Source organism: Oncorhynchus nerka, linkage group LG23 (assembly GCF_034236695.1).
Source record: "Oncorhynchus nerka isolate Pitt River linkage group LG23, Oner_Uvic_2.0, whole genome shotgun sequence".
Classification (NCBI taxonomy): domain Eukaryota; kingdom Metazoa; phylum Chordata; class Actinopteri; order Salmoniformes; family Salmonidae; genus Oncorhynchus; species Oncorhynchus nerka.
In genome coordinates this window covers 813,370-833,955 of record NC_088418.1, presented here as the reverse complement: position 1 = coordinate 833,955, position 20,586 = coordinate 813,370, and the positions used below count along the sequence as shown (strand labels likewise).

Below are 20,586 nucleotides of genomic sequence, written 5' to 3'. Positions count from 1 at the left end.
GATAGAAAACACTCAGACGTTTAAAAACTGGTTAAATCACTGCTGTGGCTTTACCAGAACGGCATTTACATCGAAAAGCACAGGAAAACTGATCACTGAAATGGGGAAAATATATCCATGCGCTACTTGAACCCATTGATAAACGTGAACCACAATTAATTGACTGAGGTTGCAGTACCTACAGCTTCCACAGGGTGTCTAGAGTCTTGTCATTTCCCTTCGAGTTTTTTCTTGGTCAAACACATACAGGACACCGTATCTAATCAGGCCCAGGACCGAATATTTTCGTTGAGTTTCTAGCCGGACATTTTTCCAGACGGACAGCTAATGATCTTTACATCGCCTCCTGATGAATTTTATCGCTTATTAACGTTTACTAATACCTAAAGTTGCATTACAAACGTATTTCAAGTGTTTTGTGAAAGTTTATCGTCGACTTTTTTGAATTTTAAAAATGACGATACGTTTTGAAACAATGTTTTTTTCGTTTATCACACAGTCTACATATAACGATATCTAGGCTTTATATGGACCGATTTAATGAAATAAAGACCCAAATAGTGTTTATGGGACATCTAGGAGTGCCAACAAAGAAGATGGTGAAAGGTAATGAATGTTTTCTATTTTATTGTGCGGTTTGTGTAACGCCGAAATGCTAATTATTTTGTTTACGTCCCCTGTGGGTCTTTTTGGGGTGTTGCATGCTATCAGATAATAGCTTCTCATGCTGTCGCCGAAAAGCATTTTAAAATCTGACTTGTTGCCTGGATTCACAACGAGTGTAGCTTTAATTCGATACCCTGCATGTGTATTTTAATGAACTTTTGAGTTTTAACTAATACTATTAGCATTTAGCGTAGCGCATTTGCATTTCCAGAGTTTAGGGTTGGGACGCAAGCGTCCCGGTAGAAGCAACAGGTTAAAGAAGAGAAATGTGTTATTTCACACATCAAATAGGGTTATTTGACATGTTAATTGTGACACGTAAAGATCTGAAGGACCTTCCACAGTCTCGATGTCTGACTAATACCACACTATGGTGTCTGGGACCCAGTGGACACTGATTAACAAACAACTTATGTCTAGGGCACAGTTGTCATGGTAACACTCACAATCTAACACTCACAGTTATTACCGACACGCAACGAGGCTCTAAGAGAGGATTGTCATAAGATGAAACAAAAGACCTGCTCTAAAGGAAAAATCTGGGAAATAGAAGAGAAGAGCAACTCAGGACCAGTCTGCTCCTACTGACACACAGTATCTGGTATGTTAAAGGGGAGGGACCAGTCTGCTCCTACTGACACACAGTATCTGGTATGTTAAAGGGGAGGGACCAGTCTGCTCCTACTGACACACAGTATCTGGTATGTTAAAGGGGAGGGACCAGTCTGCTCCTAATGACACACAGTATCTGGTATGTTAAAGGGAGGGACCAGTCTGCTCCTAATGACTGCTCCTACTGACACACAGTATCTGGTATGTTAAAGGGGAGGGACCAGTCTGGACACACAGATGTTAAAGGGGAGGACCAGTCTGCTCCTACTGACACATCAGTAGTCTGGCTCCTAATGACAGTATCTTAAAAGGAGAGGACCAGTCTGCTCCTACTGACACACAGTATCTGGTATGTTAAAGGGGAGGGACCAGTCTGCTCCTACTGACACACAGTATCTGGTATGTTAAAGGGGAGGGACCAGTCTGCTTCTACTGACACACAGTATCTGGTATGTTAAAGGGGAGGGACCAGTCTGCTCCTAATGACACACAGTATCTGGTATGTTAAAGGGGAGGGACCAGTCTGCTCCTACTGACACACAGTATCTGGTATGTTAAAGGGGAGGGACCAGTCTGCTCCTACTGACACACAGTATCTGGTATGTTAAAGGGGAGGGACCAGTCTGCTTCTACTGACACACAGTATCTACTGACACACAGTATCTGGTATGTTAAAGGGGAGGGACCAGTCTGCTTCTACTGACACACAGTATCTGGTATGTTAAAGGAGGACCAGTCTGCTCCTAATGACACACAGTATCTGGTATGTTAAAGGGGAGGGACCAGTCTGCTCCTACTGACACACAGTATCTGGTATGTTAAAGGGAGGGATACAGGTCTGCTCCTACTGACACAGTATCTGGTATGTTAAAGGAGGGACATGCTCCTCCTAATGACACACAGTATCTGGTATGTTAAAGGGAGGGACCAGTCTGCTCCTAATGACACACAGTATCTGGTATGTTAAAGGAGACCAGTCTGCTTCTACTGACACACAGTATCTGGTATGTTAAAGGAGGGAGGGACCAGTCTGCTCCTACTGACACACAGTATCTGGTATGTTAAAGGGGAGGGACCAGTCTGCTCCTAATGACACACAGTATCTGGTATGTTAAAGGGAGGGACCAGTCTGCTCCTACTGACACACAGTATCTGGTATGTTAAAGGGAGGGACCATCCTAAGTATCTGGGTTAAAGGAGGGACCAGTCTGCTTCTACTGACACACAGTATCTGGTATGTTAAAGGGGAGGGACCAGTCTGCTCCTAATGACACTATCTGGTATGTTAAAGGAGGACCAGTCTGACACACAGTATCTGGTATGTTAAAGGGGAGGGACCAGTCTGCTCCTACTGACACACAGTATCTGGTATGTTAAAGGGGAGGGACCAGTCTGCTTCTACTGACACACAGTATCTGGTATGTTAAAGGGGAGGAACCAGTCTGCTCCTAATGACACACAGTATCTGGTATGTTAAAGGGGAGGGACCAGTCTGCTTCTACTGACACACAGTATCTGGTATGTTAAAGGGGAGGGACCGGTCTGCTCCTAATGACATACAGTATCTGGTATGTTAAAGGGGAGGGACCAGTCTGCTCCTAATGACACACAGTATCTGGTTAAAGGAGGGACCAGTCTGCTCCTAATGACACACAGTATCTGGTATGTTAAAGGGGAGGGACCAGTCTGCTCCTAATGACACACAGTATCTGGTATGTTAAAGGGGAGGAACCAGTCTGCTCCTACTGACACACAGTATCTGGTATGTTAAAGGGGAGGGACCGGTCTGCTCCTAATGACACACAGTATCTGGTATGTTAAAGGGGAGGGACCAGTCTGCTCCTAATGACACACAGTATCTGGTATGTTAAAGGGGAGGGACCAGTCTGCCTCTACTGACATACAGTATCTGGTATGTTAAAGGGGAGGGACCAGTCTGCTTCTACTGACACACAGTATCTGGTATGTTAAAGGGGAGGGACCAGTCTGCTTCTACTGACACACAGTATCTGGTATGTTAAAGGGGAGGGACCAGTCTGCTTCTACTGACACACAGTATCTGGTATGTTAAAGGGGAGGGACCAGTCTGCTTCTACTGACACACAGTATCTGGTATGTTAAAGGGGAGGGACCAGTCTGCTCCTAATGACACACAGTATCTGGTATGTTAAAGGTGAGGTACCAGTCTGCTTCTACTGACACACAGTATCTGGTATGTTAAAGGGGAGGGACCGGTCTGCTCCTAATGACACACAGTATCTGGTATGTTAAAGGGGAGGGACCGGTCTGCTCCTAATGACACACAGTATCTGGTATGTTAAAGGGGAGGGACCGGTCTGCTCCTAATGACATACAGTATCTGGTATGTTAAAGGGGAGGGACCAGTCTGCTCCTAATGACACACAGTATCTGGTATGTTGGGGAGGGACCAGGCACAGTATCTACTGACATACAGTATCTGGTATGTTAAAGGAGGGACCAGTCTGCTTCTACTGACACAAAGTATCTGGTATGTTAAAGGAGGGACCAGTCTGCTTCTACTGACACACAGTATCTGGTATGTTAAAGGAGGGACCAGTCTGCTTCTACTGACACACAGTATCTGGTATGTTAAAGGAGGGACCAGTCTGCTTCTACTGACACACAGTATCTGGTATGTTAAAGGAGGGACCAGTCTGCTTCTACTGACACACAGTATCTGGTATGTTAAAGGGGAGGGACCAGTCTGCTCCTAATGACCCACAGTATCTGGTATGTTAAAGGGGAGGGACCAGTCTGCTTCTACTGACACACAGTATCTGGTATGTTAAAGGGGAAGTAGCTACTGACCTGCCATCTGTTGTTGGGGGTGTGGGGGGTACTGACCTGTCATCTGTTGTTGGGGGTGTAGGGGGGGTACTGACCTGTTGTCTGTTGTTGGGGGTGTAGGGAGGGTACTGACCTGTTGTCTGTTGTTGGGGGTGTAGGGAGGGTACTGACCCGTTGTCTGTTGTTGGGGGTGTAGGGAGGTCAGTACCTGTTGTCTGTTGTTGGGGGTGTAGGGAGGGTACTGACCTGTTGTCTGTTGTTGGGGGTGTAGGGAGGGTACTGACCTGTTGTCTGTTGTTGGGGGTGTAGGGAGGGTACTGACCTGTTGTCTGTTGTTGGGGGTGTAGGGAGGGTACTGACCTGTTGTCTGTTGTTGGGGGTGTAGGGGAGCAGGGTTGACACATGGAACATCAGTTCATAGTCCTTATAGGTGGTGTACAGGGAGTAGGTTCCTGTTGAGTCAGCTAGAGGAGAAACAGACAGACAGAGAGGCTAGATTTCCACAACAGAAACAGGTTCATTGATTCCACTGCAACAGAGATAGATCATATCAGGTCATGGTCAGAGTAAGGGTTGGTAATATGATACCAATAGGTAATATAGGGCGTGTTCAGGGTCAAGTTACACTAATAGGTAGTATAGGGCGTGTTCAGGGTCACATTACACTAATAGGTAATATAGGGGCGTGTTCAGGGTCAAGTTACATTACTTTTTTACCTTTATTTAACGAGGCAAGTCAGTTAAGAACAAATTCTTTTTTTTCAATGACGGCCTAGGAACAGTGGTTTAACTGCCTGTTCAGGGCAGAACGACAGATTTTTACCTTGTCAGCTCAGGGATTTGATCTTAACCTTCGGTTACAAGTTCAACACTCTAACCACTAGACGACCTGCCACCTCTACACTCTAACCACTAGACGACCTGCCACCTCTACACTCCCTAACCACTAGGCTACCTGCCGTCCCTACACTCTAACCACTAGACGACCTGCCACCTCTACACTCTAACCACTAGGCTACCCTGCCGCCCTAATAGGTAATATAGGGCGTGTTCAGGGTCACATTACACTAATAGGTAATATAAGGGCGTGTTCAGGGTCACATTACACTAATAGGTAATATAGGGGCGTGTTCAGGGTCACATTACACTAATAGGTAATATAGGGGCGTGTTCAGGGTCACATTACACTAATAGGTAATATAGGGGCGTGTTCAGGGTCAAAAACTCCCTAGGAAGGCTGAAACCTAGGAGGACGCCAAGAGCTGAAACCCTAGTGCTAGCCATAACGTAATGGTAAACAAACAGTAACAGTAAACAAACTGTAACAGTAAACAAACTGTAACGGTAAACAAACTGTAATGGTAAACAAACTGTAATGGTAAACAAACCGTTATGGTAAACAAACTGTTATGGTAAACAAACTGTAATGGCTGTAATGGTAAACAAACTGTAATGGTAAACAAACCGTAACAGTATACAAACCGTTATGGTAAACAAACTGTTATGGTAAACAAACTGTAAAGGTAAACAAACTGTAACATTATACAAACCGTTATGGTAAACAAACTGTAATGGTAAACAAACTGTAATGGTAAACAAACTGTAATGGTAAACGAACTGTAATGGTAAACAAACTGTAATGGTAAACAAACAGTAACAGTATACAAACCGTTATGGTAAACAAACTGTTATGGTAAACAAACTGTAATGGTAAACAAACTGTAATGGTAAACAAACAGTAACAGTATACAAACCGTTATGGTAAACAAACTGTAAAGGTAAACAAACTGTAAAGGTAAACAAACCGTTATGGTAAACAAACTGTAATGGTAAACAAACTGTAATGGTAAACAAACTGTAATGGTAAACAAACTGTAATGGTAAACAAACCGTAATGATTATACAAACCGCTATGGTAAACAAACTGTAATGGTAAACAAACTAATGGTAAACAAACCGTAATGGTAAACAAACCGTAATGGGTAAACAAACAGTAACATTATACAAACCGTAATGGTAAACAGACTAATGGTAAACAAACTGTAATGGTAAACAAACCGTAATGGTAAACAAACAGTAACATTATACAAACCGTTATGGTAAACAAACCGTAATGGTAAACAAACTGTAATGGTAAACGAACTGTAATGGTAAACAAACTGTAATGGTAAACAAACCGTAATGGTAAACAAACTGTAATGGTAAACAAACTGTAATGGTAAACAAACTGTAATGGTAAACAAACTGTAATGGTACACAAACTGTAATGGTAAAAAACCGTAATGGTAAACAAACTGTAATGGTAAACGAACTGTAATGGTAAACAAACTGTAATGGTAAACAAAAACCGTAATGGTAAACACACTGTAATGGTAAACTAACTGTAATGGTAAACAAACTGTAATGGTATACAAACTGTAATGGTAAACAAACTCTAATGGTGAACTAATCTTAATAGTAAACAAACCATAATGGTAAACAAACCGTGTTGGTAAAACAAACTGTAATGGTAAACAAACCGTGTTGGTGAACAAACTGTAATGGTAAACAAACCGTGTTGGTAAACAAACCATAATGGTGAACAAACTGTAATGGTAAACAAACCGTGTTGGTGAACAAACCATAATGGTAAACAAACTGTAATGGTAAACAAACCGTGTTGGTGAACAAACTGTAATGGTAAACAAACTGTAATGGTAAACAAACACACCGTGTTGGTAAACAAACTGTAATGGTAAACAAACCGTGTTGGTAAACAAACCGTTATGGTATACAAACCGTTATGGTAAACAAACTGTTATGGTAAACAAACTGTAATGGCTGTAATGGTAAACAAACTGTAATGGTAAACAAACCGTAACAGTATACAAACCGTTATGGTAAACAAACTGTTATGGTAAACAAACTGTAAAGGTAAACAAACTGTAACATTATACAAACCGTTATGGTAAACAAACTTTAATGGTAAACAAACTGTAATGGTAAACAAACTGTAATGGTAAACAAACTGTAATGGTAAACGAACTGTAATGGTAAACAAACTGTAATGGTAAACAAACAGTAACAGTATACAAACCGTTATGGTAAACAAACTGTAAAGGTAAACAAACTGTAAAGGTAAACAAACCGTTATGGTAAACAAACTGTAAAGGTAAACAAACCGTAATGGTAAACAAACCGTAATGGTAAACAAACTGTAAAGGTAAACAAACTGTAATGGTAAACAAACTGTAATGGTAAACAAACCGTTATGGTAAACAAACTGTAATGGTAAACAAACTAATGGTAAACAAACCGTAATGGTAAACAAACCGTAATGGTAAACAAACAGTAACATTATACAAACCGTAATGGTAAACAAACTAATGGTAAACAAACTGTAATGGTAAACAAACCGTATGGTAAACAAACAGTAACATTATACAAACCGTTATGGTAAACAAACCGTAATGGTAAACAAACTGTAATGGTAAACTTAACTGTAATGGTAAACAAACTGTAATGGTAAACAAACCGTAATGGTAAACAAACTGTAATGGTAAACGAACTGTAATGGTAAACAAACTGTAATGGTAAACAAACCGTAATGGTAAACAAACTGTAATGGTAAACGAACTGTAATGGTAAACAAACTGTAATGGTAAACAAACCGTAATGGTAAACAAACTGTAATGGTAAACGAACTGTAATGGTAAACAAACTGTAATGGTAAACAAACTCTAATGGTGAACTAATCTTAATAGTAAACAAACCATAATGGTAACCAGCTGTACTTTTAAACAAACCATAATGGTAAACAAACCGTGTTGGTAAACAAACCGTAATGGTAAACAAACCGTGTTGGTGAACAAACTGTAATGGTAAACAAACCGTGTTGGTGAACAAACTGTAATGGTAAACAAACCGTGTTGGTGAACAAACTGTAATGGTAAACAAACCGTGTTGGTAAACAAACCATAATGGTGAACAAACTGTAATGGTAAACAAACCGTGTTGGTGAACAAACCATAATGGTAAACAAACTGTAATGGTAAACAAACCGTGTTGGTGAACAAACTGTAATGGTAAACAAACTGTAATGGTAAACAAACTGTGTTGGTAAACACACCGTGTTGGTAAACAAACTGTAATGGTAAACAAACCGTGTTGGTAAACAAACCGTGTTGGTTAACAAACCGTGTTGGTAAACAAACCGTGCCAGTGTAGCACAACAAGAGGCATACAGGACATTCGTATTAAAGACTCAAGATAAACAATGTCTTTCTATTATACCTTTTTGAGTTCCAAATTGCATCCTATTCCCTACGTAGTGCACGACTTTTGACCAGAGCCATATGGGGAATAGGGTGCAATTTGGGACGCAGCCATACATTATTTACAGTACTACAGATGCTCACGGTAGGATTTGTGTGCGTTGGTGTGTGTGTGTGTGTGTGTGTGTGTATGTATGTGCGTGCGTATATAGTCTTACTCCTGTTGTCGAGCTGTGCTCTGTACTTGGTGAATCCCTTCAGTTTCACTCTCTGTCCCAATAGGTCGAGGAACTCATCGAGGGCGGGACCAGCTGATTGGTTGTTGTACATCTCCTCCTCTGTACTCTGGCCCGCCTTACAGTACAGCACCCCCACCTTGTGCTGGAAACTCAACTGAAACAAACAGACAACGTATTGATGAATAGATAGTACAGCGCTGTGTAAAAACTATTTGACCCCATATCTGATTTTCTATATTTAATTTTTTACATATTGTTGATACTGAATGTTATCAGATGGATAATTAGTTTACCTATTTAATTAACAAGGTTATGCAACACCCCATTCCCCCCGTGTGAAAAATAAATCCTGTACACTCAATAACTGGTTGTGACACCTTTAGCTGCAACGAATCCAACCAAGCACTTCCTGTAGATGTTGATCAGTCTGTCACATCGTTGTGGAGGAATTGTGGCCCACTCTTGCATGCATAACTGCTTTAATTAACTCAGCAACATTTGTGGGTTTTCAAATGCTCATTTCAAGTCTTGCCACAACATGTCAATTGGGATTTTGATGTGAACTTTGACTAGGCTATTCTAAAACTTCAACTTTGTTGCTTTTAAAAAAATTTCATGGAGACTTGAGAGTGTGTTTTGGATCATTGTCTTGCTGTATGACTCAGCTACACTTCAGCTTCAGCTCCCAGACAGATGGCCTGACATTCTCCTGTAGAATTATCTGATACAGAGCAGAACTCATGGTTCCTTCTTTTAAGGCAAGTCGTCCACGACCTAAGGCAGCAAAGCATTCCCAAACTATCACACTACCACCACCATGCTTTACCGCTGGTATGAGGTTCTAACTGTGGAATGTGGTGGTTGGTTTTTGAATAAGGTGCCCAGAGGTGCCCAGAGAAAACGGCCTGCTCCTCAGTCCCAGTTGCTAATATATGCATATTATTAGTACATTTGGATAGAAAACACTCTGAAGTTTCTAAAACTGTTTGAATGATGTCTGTGAGTATAACAGAACTCTTATGGCAGGCAAAAACCTGAGAAGAAATCCAAACAGGAAGTGGGAAATCTGAGGTTGGTCGATTTTCAACCCAGCCCCTATTGAATACACAGTGGGATATGGGTCAAGTTGCACATCCTAAGGCTTCCACTAGATGTCAACCGTTTTTAAAAACTTGAATGAGGCTTCTACTGTGATGTGGGCTGAATGAGAGGGGAATGAGTCAGGGTCTGGCAGAGAGCCACGTGCTGGTCACGCGCATTTCACATGAGAGCGACCTGCGCTCTATTGCTTTTCTACAGGCAGGAATTCTCCGGTTGGAACATTATTGAAGATTTATGATAAAAACATCCTAAAGATTGATTCTATACTTATTTTGAAATGTTTCTACGACCTGTAACATAACTTTTCGGCTGGACCTGCACGAGCATTTGGATTTGTGTACTAAACGCCCTGACAAAAGTAGTAGCTATTTGGACATAAATGATGGACATTATCGAACAAATCAAACATTTATTGTGGAACTAAGATTCCTGGGAGTGCATTCTGATGAAGATCATCAAAGGTAAGGGAATATTTATAAAGTTATTTCGGATTTCTGTTGACTCCTACATGGCGTATATATATATATATATATAAATGTATTTGTTTTCTCAGGTTTGCTTTTCTGTAAAGTTCTTTTGAAATCTGATACAGCGGAATTACTGCATTAAGGAGAAGAAGCTTAAATTCCATGTGTAACACTTGTATTTTCATCAACATTTATGATGAGTATTTCTGTAAATTGATGTGGCTCTCTGCAAAATCACTGGATGTTTTTGGTACTACTGAACGTAATAAGCCAATGTAAACTCAGATTTTTTTAATATAAATATGAACTTTATCAAACAAAACATACATGTATTGTGTAACATGAAGTCCTATGAGTGTCATCTGATGAAGATCATCAAAGGTTAGTGGTTCATTTTATCTGTATTTGTGCTTTTTGTGACTCCTCTCTTTGTCTGGAAAAATGGCTGTGCTTTTCTGTGGCTTGGTGGTGACCTAACGTAATCATTTGTGGAGCTTTCGCTTTAAAGCCTTTTTGAAATCAGACACTGTGGCTGGATTAACGAGACTTTTATTTTTTAAATGGTGTAAAATACTAGTATGCTTGAGGAATTTTAATTTAGGTTTTTATTGTTTTGAATTTGGCGCCCTGCACTTTCACTGCCTGTTGTCATATCGATCCCGTTAATGGGATTTCAGTCCTAAGAAGTTTTTAAACAGACATCAGAACATGCTCTACCATCCACCTCTGAAACACATCTAATTTAAACAGACAACACAACATGGTCTCTACCATCCGTGTTATTTCTTACATTGGTACCCCAGGTCATCTTAGGTTTCATTACATACAGTCGAGAAGAACTACTGAACATAAGAGCAGCGTCACCTCACCATCAGTACGACCAAGAATATGACTTTCAAGCGGACCCTGTGTTCTGCCTTTCACCCAGGACAACGGAATGGATCCCAGCCGGCGACCTCAAAAAACGTCTTCGAAAAAGGGGAAAAAGAAGCGGTCTTCTGGTCAGACTCCGGAGACGGGCACATCGTGCACCACTCCCTAGCATTCTAGCATTCTCCTCGCCAATGTCCAGTCTCTTGACAACAAGGTTGATGAAATCCGAGCAAGGGTAGCATTCCAGAGGGACATCAGAGACTGTAACGTTCTTTGCTTCACGGAAACATGGCTCACTGGAGAGACGCTATCGGAGACGGTGCAGCCAGCTGGTTTCTCCACGCATCGCGCCGACAGAAACAAACATCTTTCTGGTAAGACGAGGGGCGGGGGCGTATGCTTTATGGTTAACGTGACGTGGTGTGGCCAAAACAACATACAGGAACTCAAGTCCTTCTGTTCACCTGATTTAGAATTCTCACAATCAAATGTAGACCGCATTATCTACCAAGGGAATTCTCTAATCAATTATAATCACAAATGTAAATGTATTCCCCCCAAGCAGACACATCGATGGCTCTGAACGAACTTTATTTCACTCTTTGCAAACTGGAATCCATATATCCGGAGGCTGCATTCATTGTAGCTGGGGATTTTAACAAGGCTAATCTGAAAACAAGACTCCCTAAATTTTATCAGCATATCGATTGCGCAACCAGGGCGGGAAAAACCTTGGATCATTGCTATTCCAACTTCCGCAACGCATATAAGGCCCTGCCCCGCCTCCTTTCGGAAAAGCTGACCACGACTCCATTTTGTTGATCCCTGCCTACAGACAGAAACTAAAACAAGAAGCTCCCGCTGAGGTCTGTTCAACGCTGGTCCGACCAATCTGATTCCACACTCCAAGACTGCTTCCATCACGTGGACTGGGATATGTTCCGTATTGCGTCAGACGACAACATTGACGAATACGCTGATTCGGTGTGCGAGTTAATTAGAACGTGCATTGAAGATGTTGTTCCCATAGCAACGATTAAAACATTCCCAAACCAGAAACCGTGGATTGATGGAAGCATTCGCGTGAAACTTAAAGCGCGAACCACTGCTTTTAATCAGGGCAAGGTGTCTGGAAACATGACCGAATACAAACAGTGTAACTATTCCCTCCGCAAGGCAATCAAACAAGCTAAGCGTCAGTATAGAGACAAATTAGAATCTCAATTCAACGGCTCAGACACAAGAGGTATGTGGCAGGGTCTACAGTCAATCACAGATTACAAAAAGAGAACCAGCACCGTCACGGACCAGGATGTCTTGCTCCCAGGCAGACTAAATAACTTTTTTGCCCGCTTTGAGGACAATACAGTGCCACTGACACTGCCCGCAACTAAAACATAAGGACTCTCCTTCACTGCAGCCGACGTGAGGAAAACATTTAAACGTGTCAACCCTCGCAAGGCTGCAGGCCCAGACGGCATCCCCAGCCGCGCCCTCAGAGCATGCGCAGACCAGCTGGCTGGTGTGTTTACGGACATATTCAATCAATCCCTATCCCAGTCTGTTGTTCCCACATGCTTCAAGAGGGCCACCATTGTTCCTGTTCCCAAGAAAGCTAAGGTAACTGAGCTAAACGACTACCGCCCCGTAGCACTCACTTCCGTCATCATGAAGTGCTTTGAGAGACTAGTCAAGGACCATATCACCTCCACCCTACCTGACACCCTAGACCCACTCCAATTTGCTTACCGCCCAAATAGGTCCACAGACGATGCAATCTCAACCACACTGCACACTGCCCTAACCCATCTGGACAAGAGGAATACCTATGTGAGAATGCTGTTCATCGACTACAGCTCTGCATTCAACACCATAGTGCCCTCCAAACTCGTCATCAAGCTCGAGACCCTGGGTCTCGACCCCGCCCTGTGCAACTGGGTACTGGACTTCCTGACGGGCCGCCCCCAGGTGGTGAGGGTAGGCAACAACATCTCCACCCCGCTGATCCTCAACACTGGGGCCCCACAAGGGTGCGTTCTGAGCCCTCTCCTGTACTCCCTGTTCACCCACGACTGCGTGGCCACGCACGCCTCCAACTCAATCATCAAGTTTGCGGACGACACTACAGTGGTAGGCTTGATTACCAACAACGACGAGACGGCCTACAGGGAGGAGGGCCCTCGGAGTGTGGTGTCAGGAAAATAACCTCCCACTCAACGTCAATAAAACTAAGGAGATGATTGTGGACTTCAGGAAACAGCCCGCTATCCACATCGATGGAACAGTAGTGGAGAGGGTAGTAAGTTTTAAGTTCCTTGGCGTACACATCACAGACAAACTGAATTGGTCCACCCACACAGACAGCATCGTGAAGAAGGCGCAGCAGCGCCTCTTCAACCTCAGGAGGCTGAAGAAATTTGGCTTGTCACCAAAAGCACTCACAATCATCTACAGATGCACAATCGAGAGCATCCTGTCGGGCTGTATCACCGCCTGGTATGGCAACTGCTCCGCCCACAACCGTAAGGCTCTCCAGAGGGTAGTGAGGTCTGCACAACGCATCACCGGGGGCAAACTACCTGCCCTCCAGGACACCTACACCACCCGATGTCACAGGAAGGCCATAAAGATCATCAAGGACAACAACCACCCGAGCCACTGCCTGTTCACCCCGCTATCATCCAGAAGGCGAGGTCAGTACAGGTGCATCAAAGCTGGGACCGAGAGACTGAAAAACAGCTTCTATCTCAAGGCCATCAGACTGTTAAACAGCCACCACTAACATTGAGTGCCTGCTGCCAACACACTGACTCAACTCCAGCCACTTTAATAATGGGAATTGATGGGAAATTATGTAAAATATATCACTAGCCCCTTTAAACAATGCTACCTAATATAATGTTCCCTACATTATTCATCTCATATGTATACGTATATACTGTATCTTTATGTAATACTATATCACTTTAAAACTATGCCACTTTGCATCTCATATGTATTTATGCACTCAATACCATCTATACATGTATTCACTAGCCATATTACTGCATTGTCGGAACTAGAAGCACAAGCATTTCGCTACACTCGCACTAACATCTGCTAACCATGTGTATGTGACAAATAAAATTTGATTTGATTTTGACCATCCACCTCTGAAACACATCTTATTTAAACAGACAACACAACATGGCATCTTGTACCATCCAACCAGAACACCAGAATACATAATAACATATGACTATATTCCTCCATGTGGTCTGAGAGTGAATCCCAAATGGCACCCTATTCCTTATTGTGATTTACATTCCAGTGGGTGCAATGTGGGCTGAGCCTTCTCTCAGCAGAGAGTGTGTCAGAGAGATCTATGTGATCTATAGTGTGTCAGAGATCCATGTGATCTATAGTGTGTCAGAGAGATCCATGTGATCTATAGTGTGTCAGAGAGATCTATGTGATCTATAGTGTGTCAGAGATCCATGTGATCTATAGTGTGTCAGAGAGATCCATGTGATCTATAGTGTGTCAGAGATCCATGTGATCTATAGTGTGTCAGAGATCCATGTGATCTATAGTGTGTCAGAGATCCATGTGATCTATAGTGTGTCAGAGATCCATGTGATCTATAGTGTGTCAGAGAGATCTATGTGATCTATAGTGTGTCAGAGAGATCCATGTGATCTATAGTGTGTCAGAGATCCATGTGATCTATAGTGTGTCAGAGATCCATGTGATCTATAGTGTGTCAGAGATCCATGTGATCTATAGTGTGTCAGAGAGATCCATGTGATCTATAGTGTGTCAGAGATCCATGTGATCTATAGTGTGTCAGAGAGATCTATGTGATCTATAGTGTGTCAGAGATCCATGTGATCTATAGTGTGTCAGAGATCCATGTGATCTATAGTGTGTCAGAGATCCATGTGATCTATAGTGTGTCAGAGATCCATGTGATCTATAGTGTGTCAGAGAGATCTATGTGATCTATAGTGTGTCAGAGATCCATGTGATCTATAGTGTGTCAGAGAGATCCATGTGATCTATAGTGTGTCAGAGATTCATGTGATCTATAGTGTGTCAGAGATATCCATGTGATCTATAGTGTGTCAGAGAGATCTGTGATCTATAGTGTGTCAGAGAGATCCATGTGATCTATAGTGTGTCAGAGAGATCTATGTGATCTATAGTGTGTCAGAGAGATCTATGTGATCTATAGTGTGTCAGAGAGATCCATGTGATCTATAGTGTGTCAGAGATCCATGTGATCTATAGTGTGTCAGAGATCCATGTGATCTATAGTGTGTCAGAGATCCATGTGATCTATAGTGTGTCAGAGATCCATGTGATCTATAGTGTGTCAGCGAGAGAACAAACATCACAACACTAGAGAACAAACATCACAACACTAGAGAACAAACATCACAACACTAGAGAACAAACATCACAACACCAGAGAACAAACATCACAGCACTAGAGAACAAACATCACAACACTAGAGAACAAACATCACAACACTAGAGAACAAACATCACAACACTAGAGAACAAACATCACAACACTAGAGAACAAACATCACAGCACTAGAGAACAAACATCACAACACCAGAGAACAAACATCACAACACCAGAGAACAAACATCACCAGAGAACAAACATCACAACACCAGAGAACAAACATCACAACACTAGAGAACAAACATCACAACACTAGAGAACAAACATCACAACACTAGAGAACAAACATCACAACACCAGAGAACAAACATCACAACACCAGAGAACAAACATCACAACACCAGAGAACAAACATCACAACACCAGAGAACAAACATCACAACACCAGAGAACACCAGAGAACAATCACAAGACCAGAGAACAAACATCACAGAACACTAGAGAAAAAACATCTGAACCCTTGTGCTACTCTACTCACTCTGATAGTCCAGTTTGAGGAGCTGCTCGGGGACCTTGGGGGAGTTGAGGGCCAGCCACAGACACTGGTCTATACTCCAGCCCTGTCTACATGTAGCCTAACCCTACAATACACTGTCTCTCTCTATCCCCTACCCCTAGTACTCACCCCCTGTTCATCCAGTTTGAGGAGCTGCTCGGGGACCTTGGGGGAGTTGAGGGCCAGACGGAGACAATGGATGTTGAGTTCAGGCATCACATATTCCAGAACCTCTTTTAGAGGTAGGCCTCGGGCTGTACCATGTCTCGCCGTGGAGGGGACTGCATCCTCCAGGATTGCTCCACGTAGGGTTGTTAACTGGGAGGGATGGATATAGAGAGAGAGAGAGAGATAGAGAGAGAGAGAGGGAGAGAGGGAGAGTGAAAGATACAGACAGAGAGGTAGAGAGAGATGGAGAGAGAGGTAAAGAGAGAGGGAGGTAGAGAGAGGTAGAGAGAGACAGAAGTAGAGAGAGAGAGAGAGAGAGAGAGAGAGAGAATATACATAATATGATATTTGTAATGTCTTTATTATTTTGGAACTTCTGTGAGTGTAATGTCTACTGTTAATTTTTGTTGTCTATTTCACTTTTGTATATTATCCACCTCACTTGCTTTGACAATGTTAACATATGTTTCCCATGCCAATAAAGGCCCTTGAATTGAATTGAGAGGGGTAGAGAGAGAGAGAGAGAGAGAGAGAGAGAGAGAGAGAGAGAGAGAGAGAGAGAGTTTTTGTTGTTGTATACTTTGACAATGTAAGTAATTTAACTTGCCATGTAAATAAAGTCTATTGAATTTGATTGAATTGAATTGAGAGAGGGCGTGATAATGAAGGTTTAGGCCCCTGCACCACTACCCTCTCCACCCCTCCAGCCTCTCCATCCCTCCACCCCTCCAGCCTCTCCATCCCTCCACCCCTCCAGCCTCTCCATCCCTCCACCCCTCCAGCCTCTCCATCCCTCCACCCCTCCAGCCTCTCCATCCCTCCAGCCCTCCATCCCTCCACCCCTCCAGCCTCTCCATCCCTCCACCCCTCCAGCCTCTCCATCCCTCCACCCCTCCATCCTCTCCATCCCTCCACCCCCCTCCACCCCTCCAGCCTCTCCATCCTCCAGCCTCTCCATCCCTCCACCCCTCCAGCCTCTCCATCCCTCCAGCCTCTCCATCCCTCCAGCCCTCCAGCCTCTCCATCCCTCCACCCCTCCAGCCTCTCCATCCCTCCACCCCTCCAGCCTCTCCATCCCTCCACCCCTCCACCCCTCCAGCCTCTCCATCCCTCCAGCCTCTCCATCCCTCCACCCCTCCAGCCTCTCCATCCCTCCAGGCTCTTCATCCCTCCACCCTCCAGCCTCTCCATCCCTCCAGCCTCTCCATCCCTCCATCCCTCCAGCCTCTCCATCCCTCCACCCCTCCAGCCTCTCCATCCCTCCACCCCTCCAGCCTCTCCATCCCTCCACCCTCCAGCCTCTCCATCCCTCCACCCCTCCAGCCTCTCCATCCCTCCAGCCTCTCCATCCCTCCACCCCTCCAGCCTCTCCATCCCTCCACCCCTCCAGCCTCTCCATCCCTCCACCCTCCAGCCTCTCCATCCCTCCAGCCTCTCCATCCCTCCACCCCTCCAGCCTCTCCATCCCTCCAGCCTCTTCATCCCTCCAGCCCTCCAGCCCTCCATCCCTCCAGCCTCTCCATCCCTCCAGCCTCTTCATCCCTCCACCCCTCCAGAGTCTCCATCCCTCCAGCCTCTCCATCCCTCCAGCCTCTACACCCTCCAGCCTCTCCACCCCTCCAGCCTCTCCACCCCTCCAGCCTCTCTCCATCCCTCCACCCCTCCAGCCTCTCCATCCCTCCACCCCTCCAGCCTCTCCACCCCTCCAGCCTCTCCACCCCTCCAGCCTCTCCATCCCTCCACCCTCCAGCCTCTCCATCCCTCCACCCTCCAGCCTCCATCCCTCCAGCCCTCCATCCCTCCAGCCTCTCCATCCCTCCAGCCCTCCACCCTCCAGCCTCTCCATCCCTCCACCCTCCAGCCTCTCCATCCCTCCAGCCTCTCCATCTCCCCCTCCAGCCTCCCCCTCCAGCCTCTCCATCCCTCCAGCCTCCTCCCTCCACCCACCCCCTCCACCCTCCAGCCTCTCCACCCCTCCACCCTCCAGCCTCTCCATCCCTCCACCCCTCCAGCCTCCATCCCTCCACCCTCCAGCCTCTCCATCCCTCCAGCCTCTCCACCCCTCCAGCCTCTCCATCCCTCCACCCCTCCAGCCTCTCCATCCCTCCAGCCTCCTCACCCCTCCAGCCTCTCCACCCTCCAGCCTCCATCCCTCCAGCCTCTCCATCCCTCCACCCCTCCAGCCTCTCCATCCCTCCAGCCTCTCCACCCCTCCAGCCTCTCCACCCCCTCCAGCCTCCATCCTCCACCCTCCATCCCTCCATCCCTCCAGCCTCTCCATCCCTCCACCCCTCCAGCCTCTCCACCCCTCCAGCCTCTCCATCCCTCCCCTCCAGCCTCTCCATCCCTCCATCCTCCCCTCCAGCCTCTCCATCCCTCCAGCCTCCACCCCTCCACCCCTCCAGCCTCCATCCCTCCAGCCTCTCCACCCCTCCAGCCTCTCCATCCCTCCAGCCTCTCCCCTCCAGCCTCTCCATCCCTCCACCCCTCCAGCCTCTCCATCCCTCCAGCCTCTCCAGCCCTCCATCCCTCCACCCCTCCAGCCTCCACCCCTCCAGCCTCTCCATCCCTCCACCCCTCCAGCCTCTCCATCCCTCCAGCCTCTCCATCCATCCACCCCTCCAGCCTCTCCATCCCTCCAGCCTCCACCCCTCCAGCTCTCTCCACCCTCCAGCCTCTCCATCCCTCCCTCCACCTCTCCACCCTCCAGCCTCTCCACCCCTCCAGCCTCTCCACCCCTCCACACCCCCTCCAGCCTCTCCATCCCTCCAGCCTCTCCATCCCCTCCAGCCTCTCCACCCCTCCAGCCTCTCCATCCCTCCACCCTCCAGCCTCTCCATCCCTCCACCCCTCCAGCCTCTCCATCCCTCCAGCCTCTCCATCCCTCCACCCTCCAGCCTCTCCATCCCTCCACCCCTCCAGCCTCTCCATCCCTCCACCCCTCCAGCCTCCATCCCTCCAGCCTCTCCAGCCCTCCACCCTCCAGCCTCTCCACCCCTCCAGCCTCTCCACCCCTCCAGCCTCTCCATCCCTCCACCCTCCAGCCTCTCCATCCCTCCACCCCTCCAGCCTCTCCATCCCTCCACCCCCTCCAGCCTCTCCATCCCTCCAGCCTCTCTCCATCCCCTCCAGCCTCTCCATCCCTCCACCCCTCCAGCCCCCTCCATCCCTCCTCCACCCCTCCAGCCTCTCCACCCCCTCCAGCCTCTCCATCCCTCCACCCCTCCAGCCTCTCCATCCTCCAGCCTCTCCATCCCTCCACCCCTCCAGCCTCTCCATCCCTCCAGCCTCTCCATCCCTCCACCCCTCCAGCCTCCCACCCCTCCAGCCTCTCCACCCTCCAGCTCTCCATCCCTCCAGCCCTCCACCCCTCCAGCCTCTCCACCCCTCCAGCCTCTCCACCCCTCCAGCCTCTCCATCCCTCCACCCCTCCAGCCTCTCCATCCCTCCAGCCTCTCCATCCCTCCACCCTCCAGCCTCTCCATCCCTCCAGCCTCTCCACCCTCCAGCCTCTCCATCCTCCATCCCTCCACCCCTCCAGCCTCTCCATCCCTCCAGCCCTCCATCCCTCCATCCCTCCACCCTCCAGCCTCTCCACCCTCCAGCCCTCCACCCTCCAGCCTCTCCACCCTCCAGCCTCTCCATCCCTCCACCCCTCCAGCCTCTCCATCCCTCCACCCCTCCAGCCTCTCCATCCCTCCAGCCTCTCCACCCCTCCAGCCTCTCCATCCCTCCACCCCTCCACCCCTCCAGCCCTCCACCCCTCCAGCCTCTCCACCCCTCCAGCCTCTCCATCCCTCCACCCTCCACCCTCCAGCCTCTCCACCCATCCAGCCTCTCCACCCCTCCAGCCCTCCATCCCTCCAGCCTCTCCACCCTCCAGCCTCTCCACCCCTCCAGCCTCTCCATCCTCCACCCCCTCCAGCCTCTCCATCCCTCCAGCCTCTCCATCCCTCCACCCTCCAGCCTCTCCATCCCTCCAGCCTCTCCACCCTCCAGCCTCTCCATCCCTCCACCCTCCAGCTCCTCCATCCCTCCAGCCTCTCCACCCCCTCCAGCCTCTCCATCCCTCCACCCCTCCAGCCTCTCCACCCTCCAGCCTCTCCACCCCTCCAGCCTCTCCATCCCTCCACCCTCCAGCCTCTCCACCCCTCCAGCCTCCATCCCTCCAGCCTCTCTCCACCCTCCAGCCTCTCCACCCCTCCAGCCTCTCCATCCCTCCACCCCTCCAGCCTCTCCACCCCTCCAGCCTCTCCATCCCTCCACCCCTCCATCCCTCCAGCCTCTCCATCCCTCCAGCCTCTCCACCCCTCCAGCCTCTCCACCCCTCCAGCCTCTCCACCCCTCCAGCCTCTCCATCCCTCCACCCTCTCCACCCCTCCAGCCTCTCCATCCCTCCAGCCTCTCCATCCCTCCACCCTCCAGCCTCTCCATCCCTCCACCCCTCCAG

General features: G+C 47.0%; 1 pseudogene; it reads right to left on the bottom strand.

The window, feature by feature from the left end:
* Positions 1 to 20,586, bottom strand: part of LOC115127021 (signal-induced proliferation-associated 1-like protein 2) — a 234,752-nt pseudogene that overhangs the window by 17,248 nt on the left and 196,918 nt on the right.